At 41.7% G+C, this 9,587-nt stretch overlaps 1 protein-coding gene and 1 long non-coding RNA gene across 8 annotated transcripts in view; one reads left to right on the top strand and one right to left on the bottom strand.

Annotated features, from left to right (window-relative positions):
- LOC108350658 (uncharacterized) overlaps nt 1-8,515 on the bottom strand; it is a 15,058-nt gene extending 6,543 nt beyond the window's left edge. Inside the window, exons 1-2 of one of the 3 annotated variants that reach the window (XR_010066078.1) lie at nt 8,442-8,515; nt 8,158-8,311 (exon numbers count right to left, since the gene is read on the bottom strand). This is a non-coding gene — a long non-coding RNA (uncharacterized LOC108350658). Of the gene's footprint in view, nt 1-8,157 lie in introns of all 3 variants that reach the window. The other 2 variants (XR_010066076.1, XR_010066077.1) reach the window with 2 other exon arrangements.
- The window catches only part of Elapor2 (endosome-lysosome associated apoptosis and autophagy regulator family member 2), a 195,387-nt gene that overhangs the window by 17,658 nt on the left and 168,142 nt on the right, over nt 1-9,587 (top strand). The window lies entirely within an intron of this gene.

Here is a 9,587-nt window from a genome sequence, read left to right as displayed (position 1 = left end):
CATAATCTCTTTTCTTCTGGGATGTGTCTCTATGTGTTTCTCCCTTTATTTTGTTTCGCTTTTTGGAAAGGGTATCATGCAGTCTAAACTAACCTTGAACTCCTGATCCCCCTACCTTGGTTTCCAAAGGTTGGGATTACAGGCAGGCAGCACCATGGCATCCCTTACTTTCTATGCCGTGCTTCTTTTTTCTGCACCGAGAGTTCATATAGAATTTTAACACACAAGTTTATATACTACTTGATTTTTCTTTCAAAGATTTATCAGCTATTCCCACTCATCTATTCTTTCAATTCCAACTCAGAATAAATTTAAAACGGTCCACAGTTTCTTCCGACTCCTGTTAAATCTATTAAAAAAATGATATCTTTATAGTACTGTCCCTTTTACAATGAAGGACTTTGTCTGCTTTAGCTTTTATTGAAGCTAAATAATAAATATTCTGCATTCTTTAGTCTCTGCAATCCTATTTTATTTGATTTTTTTCCCTCTACAATGTTACTTTTAATTGATTTTCCCCTGATGGGTTGAAAAGCCACTTGTGTTTGGAAATTAATTATCTACTTTCTTACAGGGCTGTCTTGTTAATTCTAACAGTTTGTCGGAATCCCTGATTGTGTTGATGATGAAACCACTTGTTGAGCATTAGCCCTGAAGTGCATAGCTTCCGCCAGTCCCAATCCTCACAGCACTCCATGTCTGCTTTTAGAGATGGGGACAGTGGAGATCATTGCAATTAGTAACTTTCATGAGATGTAAAGCAGGGGCATCTGCCCTGTCTGCCGAACCCCATCACCTGCCCCTCTGCATAAACAGAACCCATCTATGTTTATAGGATAGCGTGGACGATTCTTAGAGGTTTTGCATTTATAGTTTCTCACCTAGTAATCAATCGCTTTTAGATCATTCCTCTTTTTCAAGGGTGATCTTTTCTTCAGGTGTTTCAGAAATCTCTAGGACAGGTGCTGCTTTCCAAGGAGATGCTCAAGATTGAGGGCTCCATGTCCTGTTGTGTTACCCACATACAAGGTGTATAGGTGGCCGTTGGCCCTCCTTGGGAGGGTGGTGTGTCTGTGCAGACTCCCTAGCCTAATTTTGCTTGTTTGTGCAAATGTCTGTCTCATGGTATGCTGATAGGTAGGTCGTGGACGCTATCTATCGTTAAGGCTATAGTAGATTCTTGATTGGAAGAGTTTGGTTCTTGGAAGCAAGGCTGTTTGTGGTTCATTTATGGTAAGTGTCATATGAAGGTATTGACCCCAGGGTAGTTTCTGCTTTTGTTCTGGGAACGCAAGAAGAGGTAAGAGGGATTATGCTATCGGAAAGCAGAAACTAAAAATGTCTGAAAGTGGGAGTTGGAAAACAGAATATAGAAAAATCTGAATAAAAGTGGATGGTTCATAATTCATTTTGTTTCACTGTTTTTGTTTTCTTCATATCTCTTTCTATTAAATTCATAGTTATTACTGGCCATTATTCTAAGTGCTTTAGAGACTTTAAGTCTTTTAATGGTTAGTACATTGATGTTCTTATACGCATGGTAGCATCGCTTTGAAGTGCTACCTAGGTATTGTGTGAAAAGGTCTTTCAGTTTCTCTTTTTTTATTGGATATTTCATTTATTTACATTTCAAATGTTACCCCCTTTCCTGGATTACCTTCCTCAACCCCCATCCCATTTCCCCTCCCCCTGCTTCTATGAGGGTGCTCCCCTATCCATTCACCCACTCCCACCTCCCTGCCCTGGCATTCACCTACACTGGGCCATCAAGCCTTCAAAGGACCAAGGGACTCCCCTCCAATGCCAGACAAGGCCATCTTCTGTTACATATGCAGGTGGAGCCATGGGTCCTTCCATGTGTAGTCTTTTGTTGGTGATTTAGTCCATGGGAGCTCTGGGGTGTCTGGTTGGTTGGTATTGTTGTTCTGTCTATAGGGTTGCAAACCCCTTCAGCTCCTTCAGCCCTCTCACTAACACCTCCATTGGGGTCCCCATGCTCAGTCCAATGGTTGGCTGTGAGCATCTGTATCTGTATTTGTCAGGATCTGGCAGAGCCTCTCAGCAGATAGCTATATAGGCTCCAGTCAGCCAGCACTTCTTGGCATCAGCAATAGTGTCTGGGTTTGGGATCTGCAGAAGGGATGGATCCCCAGGTGGGGCTGTCTCTGGATGGCCTTTCCTTCAGTCTCTGCTCCACTCTATATAAAAGAAACTGAAGCACCCACACTTTGGCCTTCCTTCTTTTTGAGCTTCATATGGTCTGTGAGTTGTATTGTGGGTATTCCAAGCTTTTGGGCTAATATCCACTTATTAGTGAGTACTTACCATGTGTGTTCTTTTTTCACTGGGTTACCTCACTCAGTATGATATTTTCTAGTTTTATCCATTTGCCTGAGAATGTCATAAAGTCATTGTTTTAATAGATGAATAGTACTCCATTGTGTAAATGTACCACATTTTCTGTATCCATTCCTCTGTTGAGGGACATCTGGATTCTTTCCAGTTTCTGGCTATTATAAATAAGGCTGCTATGAACATAGCAAAGCATGTCTGTTTTAATATGAGCATCCTTGTTGGAGCATATTTTGGGTATATGCTCAAGGGTGGTGTAGCTGGGTCCTCAGGTAGTATTTTGGCACGCTGCAGCTCCAATAATAGGACTTGACATTGTTGAACTCCAGTAAAATAAGCTAATGTGTGAACATTGAGAGCTAATTGTGCCTTGGCCAACTAGATTATTTATACTATTCAAAAGCACAGCCCCTAATGTACTAACAAAGCCATGTTGAAGTTGAAATTCTGAGATAATCTTGGAGGTCATTTTCTGCTTTATCAGTGGTTAGTGCTATTCAGATAAACCTTGATTTTTGAAAGGCTAATTATTCCATAAGTCAAATGAATATACCTGCTGCTGTTGGGTTTGGTACTCATTTGCCTATAATTGTTGATGTTTTGCAGAATGTGAGTTAAATTTTCCCTTGTTTATTTTTTGCATTGTTATAATTTATGACATCGTTTGTCCAATCTTTGTCATGGTCCTCTACCATTAACTATATAATTGCAGCTAACCTTACCATTACCCCCTCTTTATGAGTTTTGTAGAGACCCTCCTATTCTATTAGTCACCTTTATTTCCAGTTTTAATGAGGCTGATTTGTTGCTCAACCCAAAGTGGTCCACTAACTCAGCATACTTAGCCTCAACACAATTGCATGAAAACACACAAAGACGGGCTTGACTAAGGCTTTGACTGTTTTGCCATTTCCATAGACTAGACCATCAAGGAGGTCTTCAGCATCTTTTTAAAACAAGATTGCTGTCCTCCAGCAACAATGCCTTGCATAGCTATAGTGGTGGGCTATGAATAGAGCCTAATGACTTCTGTGTGTGTGTGTGTGTGTGTGTGTGTGTGTGTGTGTGTGTGTGTGTGTGTGTGTGTGTGCGCGCGTATGCACTGGGGTGGGGTAGGGAGGAGAGTGCCAGAGGTTGATGTTGGATGTCTTCCTCAAGTATGAAGTCCAATCTCAATTAACTGAAAGGGAAAAATAATGTAGCCTTGAATTTTGTAGGCTTGAAAGAAAAGGAGCTGTTACTTTGAATTAATAAATCCATGTCTTCTAGAGTACAAGTGGGAATGGCGGCATTCATGTCACTAGTTTAGAGGTCATAAAGATTTGCTTTAGGTCCTGGTAATGGGCACTTACACACTCTGAATGACAAGCATAGACTGTGTTCAATTGAAAGGACAGTTATAGGTATACATTATTAATTAAAATTATATTACTCTAACTGCAATAGCTTCATTAGGTTTGGTCGTATTTTCTCATTTGCTGGTAAGTGTGGGAATTTGGCTGACTAATTTTTAATCCAGTTGCTTCTCTTCCCTGTAGAAATTGTACATATCCTCCCCGAGGGATCACATCTGTACGTTTTTAGACTCTTAGTTTTCTTTAGCTTAAAGTAACACATGCTTCTTAAATGGTCATTAGAGCCAACCTTCTCTGTCAAGTTCTAAAAGCTCCCTGAATTATAAATCATCATGAAAAAAAAGACAATTGTTTTCTTTTAGGAGAAAAAGAAGAAGCAAGTATCAGTATGAAGCGTGTTCTGAAGAAGCAATGTCAAAACATCAGCATGAGTACACGTTTAAAAGGTAGACCAGTAAGTTATTTCCAGTTTAGCAATCTCAGATGATAGGATCCAGGGACTGGGTCCCAGTTTGCAGGCATGGTTAAGAATTAATTGCTTCTTTTTGGGAGACAGGTTCAGTGCAGAATTCTATCAGACCTTCATAGAAGACCTCATACCAATACTATCCAAACTATTCCACAAAATCAAAACAGATGGAGTGCTACCGAATTCCTTCTATGAAGCCACAATTACTCTTATACCTAAACCACACAAAGACCCAACAAAGAAAGAGAACTTCAGACCAATTTCCCTTATGAATATCGACGCAAAAATACTCAATAAAATTCTGGCAAACCGAATCCAAGAACACATCAAAACAATCATCCATCATGATCAAGTAGGCTTCATCCCAGGCATGCAGGGATGGTTTAATATACGGAAAACCATCAACATGATCCATTCTGTAAACAAACTGAAAGAACAAAACCACATGATCATTTCATTAGATGCTGAGAAAGCATTTGACAAAATTCAACACCCCTTCATGATAAAAGTCCTGGAAAGAATAGGAATTCAAGGCCCATACCTAAACATAGTAAAAGCCATATACAGCAAACCAGTTGCTAACATTAAACTAAATGGAGAGAAACTTGAAGCAATCCCACTAAAATCAGGGACTAGACAAGGCTGCCCACTCTCTCCCTACTTATTCAATATAGTTCTTGAAGTTCTAGCCAGAGCAATCAGACAACAAAAGGAGGTCAAGGGGATACAGATTGGAAAAGAAGAAGTCAAAATATCACTATTTGCAGATGATATGATAGTATATTTAAGTGATCCCAAAAGTTCCACCAGAGAACTACTAAAGCTGATAAACAACTTCAGCAAAGTGGCTGGGTATAAAATTAACTCAAATAAATCAGTAGCCTTCCTCTGCACAAAAGAGAAACAAGCTGAGAAAGAAATTAGGGAAACGACACCATTCATAATAGACCCAAATAATATAAAGTACCTCGGTGTGACTTTAACCAAGCAAGTAAAAGATCTGTACAATAAGAACTTCAAGACTCTGAAGAAAGAAATTGAAGAAGTCCTCAGAAGATGGAAAGATCTCCCATGCTCATGGATTGGCAGGATTAATATAGTAAAAATGGCCATTTTACCAAAAGCAATCTACAGATTCAATGCAATCCCCATCAAAATACCAATCCAATTCTTCAAAGAGTTAGACAGAACAATTTGCAAATTCATCTGGAATAACAAAAAACCCAGGATAGCTAAAACTATCCTCAACAATAAAAGGACTTCAGGGGGAATCACTATCCCTGAACTCAAGCAGTATTACAGAGTAATAGTGATAAAAACTGCATGGTATTGGTACAGAAACAGACAGATAGACCAGTGAAATAGAATTGAAGACCCAGAAATGAACCCACATGCCTATGGTCACTTGATTTTTGACAAAGGAGCCATAACCATCGAATGGAAAAAGATAGCCTTTTTAGCAAATGGTGCTGGTTCAACTGGAAGTCAACATGTAGAAGAATGCAGATCGATCCATGCTTATCACCCTGTAGAAAGCTTAAGTCCAAGTGGATCAAGGACCTCCACATCAAACCAGATACACTCAAACTAATAGAGGAAAAAGTGGGGAAGCATCTTGAACACACGGGCACTGGAGAAAATTTCCTGAACAAAACACCAATGGCTTATGCTTTAAGATAAGAATTGACAAATGGGATCTCATAAAATTGCAAAGCTTCTGTAAGGCAAAGGACACCGTGGTTAGGACAAAAAGGCAACCAACAGTTTGGGAAAAGATATTTAGCAATCCTACAATAGATAGAGGCCTTATATCCAAAATATACAAAGAACTCAAGAAGTTAGACTGCAGGGAGACAAATAACCCTATTAAAAATGGGGTTCAGAGCTAAACAAAGAATTCACAGCTGAGGAATGTATACATAGAAGGGGAGGGGCAGGGATTAGGGGGATGTTGGCCAGGAAACCAGGAAGGGGAATAACAATCGAAATGTAAGTAAGAAATACTCAAGTTAATAAAGATAAAAAAAAAAGAATTAGTTGCCTCCCTTCCTGTTGATGACAGCTAAGGCAATTCTCTGCTACATTTGTAGCTGGAGCCATGGATCCCTCTGGTTGGTGGTTTAGTTCCTGGGAGTTCTGGGTGGTCAGGTTGGTTGATATTGTTCTTCTCTCTATGGGGTTGCAGACCCAGTCAGCTTCTTCAGTCCTTCCCCTAATTTTTCTATTGAGATCCCCTGACTCAGTCTGATGGTCGGTAGTATCTGCATCTGTATTTGTCAGGTGCTGGCAGAGCCTCTCAGGAGACAGCTACACCAGGCTCCTGTCAGCAAGCGCTTCTTGGCATCAGCAATAGCGTCTGCAGATGGGATGGATCCCCGTGGGGCAGTTTCTGGATGTGGAATCTTGATGGCCCGGCATAGGGGGATGCTAGAGTGGTGTGGCTAGAGTGGGTGGGTGGGGGAGCATCCTCAGAGAGGCCAAGGGGAGGGAGGATGGGATGGAGGGTTGGGATGGGATAGGAAGGGGGACATTTGAAATGTAAATAAATAAAATAAACAATTAACAAAAAGGAATTAGTTAATTTCAGCAGGGCAATGTCTGCCACCAAGCCTCCCTGACGCCCACATGATGGAAGGAGAGAACTGACTCCAGCAAATTGTCCTCTGATCTTCATAGCAGTGTGTGTGTGTGTGTGTGTGTGTGTGTGTGTGTGTGTGTGTGTGTGTCCCTTCCCCCACATAATACATCACTTGTCTAATGTCTGTTTCAAAGTTTATTCATTCAGTGCTGACTCTCTGCCAGACCATATGGTGTTCATTCATTCTTCTAGCAAATATTATTTCAACCCTCTTTTGTGTTTGTCCCTGGCCTGGATACTAGGCATACGACAGAGTTTCTTTTCTACTGCAGTTTGGATTGAGAAACTGAGATAGGCATTGTGCTGATTCATGACAGGGGAGAAGTCTTGGACTCAGGGAAGAATATAGGGCACAAGAAGCTGGGGATGCCTGAGAATCTGTGTGCAGAGCCCAAGTAAAGGGATAAAGCAAGGGATGCAGGCACCTGGGAGAAAGTTCCTGTGCACAGGGAACCCTGAGAGCAAGGGCCCTATGGAGAGCACACACGTGACTTGTTCCAAGAAGAGTGGCTCGCTGGGCTTGAGTGGCATGAGTGAGGAGTGCATGGAGGGAACGTGAGAACACACATTGGGTGGATGGCGTGAGGCAGATTACATGCCTTAGGCATGGGAACATTTCCCTCCCTTTTATTCGGAATGAAATGGAAGCCATGGTGAGCTCTTGCTGAAGAAGCTATACAGCTTGTATGCAGAAAGACCATTTTAGCTGATATAGGCTGCTGAGTGGCATGGCTGAGAGCAGACGAGGAGGGCTAGTGCACGATCCTGATGAAGCGTTATAGCAGCTTACAGAAAGCTTTTAGGAACAGAGAGGTAAGGAACTACCAGCTTACATATTATTTTTGTATCTTAAGTTTATTTAGTCTATCTTGAAGGAGAGACTAGGCTTTACAAGGATCTGTTTGGGGGAGATATTAGCTAGAGAAAGAAGGGTTTGAACACCAAGCACTGGGTGCACTAGGAGAGTTAGTAAACTGATAGGGATTGGTGACCTAGTGGCCAGATGTAGAGTGTCCTGGAGAACAAAGGCGGAAGTGAATCAGGAATTATTGGACCCTGTGAGAGGAATGCTGAGTGAGGAGCTTCCCAAGCACCTTCAGGAGTTCTGAGCCAGTGATGAGGCTGGTTAGTTAAATTGTGTCAACTTGGCACAACCAACAGTCATTTAGGAAGAGGGGAACTTCAATTAAGAACATATCCCCTCCTCCGTGACCCTCAGCACACACACACACACACACACACACACACACACACACACACACACACACACACCATATTGGCCCATGGGCAAGCCTATGATGCATTTTCTTGGTTGATGATTGATTTAAGAGGGCCCGACTCACTGTGGTCTTGAGTGCAACCGAACAAGCCACGAGAGGAAGCCAGTAAGCAGCACCCCTTCCTCCATGGCCCACGCATCAGCTCCTGCCTCTAGGTTCCAGCCCTGCTTAGATTCTTGCCCTCACTTCCTTCGGTGATGGATTGTGATGTGGGAGCCTAAGGAAACAGACTGTCACGTTTTCGTTACGGTGTATCACAACAATAGAATCCATGATGAAGACACCGACTGAGGAGAAACCTGGGCAGAGACTAGAGAGAGTAGAAAGAAAGGAGACATAGGGCATACCCTGACTACAACAGCTCTCTGCAGGAGCTTTGCTACTTAGTGGCAAAGAGACAATAGTGAAGGGGGAGGAGCAGTTAGTTACAGTGACATCATAGTGAAGCAACAGTGACATAGCAGAGTACACTTCAATGTTCTTCCCAAGTACCAGGCCTTTTCTTTCTTTTTCTTCCTTTTTTTTTTTTCATTTATTTATTTACTTTACATCCTGATCACAGCCCCCACATCTCCTACCCATCTGACTCTCACACCTCCTGGAACTTCCCTCTTCCCCTTTTCCCCAGAGAAGGGGAAGCCCCACCCCATAGATACCACCCTCACCCCCAGGTCTTTTTCTAAGAGGACCAATTCTAGTTTTTCATTTTATTCATGATCTCTCGTTTACGAATCTCTTAAAGTGATACACACACACACACACACACACACACACACACACACTTGTGAATATTTTAAGAGTTTTTTGTTTTTTAAATCAGTACAAACTACTTCATGTTCTGTGATAGTTCTTTTTCTTTCCAGGTAGAGATACAGTTTTGTATTAGTTGGCTAGTGCAGGCATAGCCGACTGTCACATATGTGGCTTAACGGGAAGATTAGAAGTTCAAAGCAAGGCCTCTACAGGGTGGTTGTTCTTTAGGGCTGGAAGAGGGATCAGTACCAGCCTCCCTTTCAGACCATGGTGGCCATTTCCCCCTACAGCTTTTCATATCTGTTTCCTTCTGTGCTTGTCTCTTTGACCAGAGTATAGTAGACTGAAGATCATCCCAATAACCTCATTTTAACCTAGTTTTCTGTAGTCCCTATCTTAATATAAAGCCACATCCCGAGGCTCTAGGCATTAGGACATCAGCATGTTATTAAACTCAGGATTGCCTTCCTCGCCCAGAAGCTCATTTCTGAAGTGTTATTCCAATAACAGTTTTGAGCTTTCTGCTGAGTGATATTTAGATATACTCACTGGCTATTTGGTTCGGTCTTGGTTATGGTGGGTTCTATTTTGGATTTTTCAAAAGATTTAAAAAAATACATTATTTTTTTACACTTACTGTGTGAACGCTTTACCTGCATGCATGTATGTGCAGAAGATGGCATTATATTCCCTAGAAATGGCGTTATTGATGGCTTTGTCCTACCATGTCTGTGGTGGGA

This window comes from Rattus norvegicus, chromosome 4 (assembly GCF_036323735.1).
Source record: "Rattus norvegicus strain BN/NHsdMcwi chromosome 4, GRCr8, whole genome shotgun sequence".
Lineage (NCBI taxonomy): Eukaryota > Metazoa > Chordata > Mammalia > Rodentia > Muridae > Rattus > Rattus norvegicus.
This window is presented reverse-complemented; position numbering and strand designations above follow the sequence as displayed.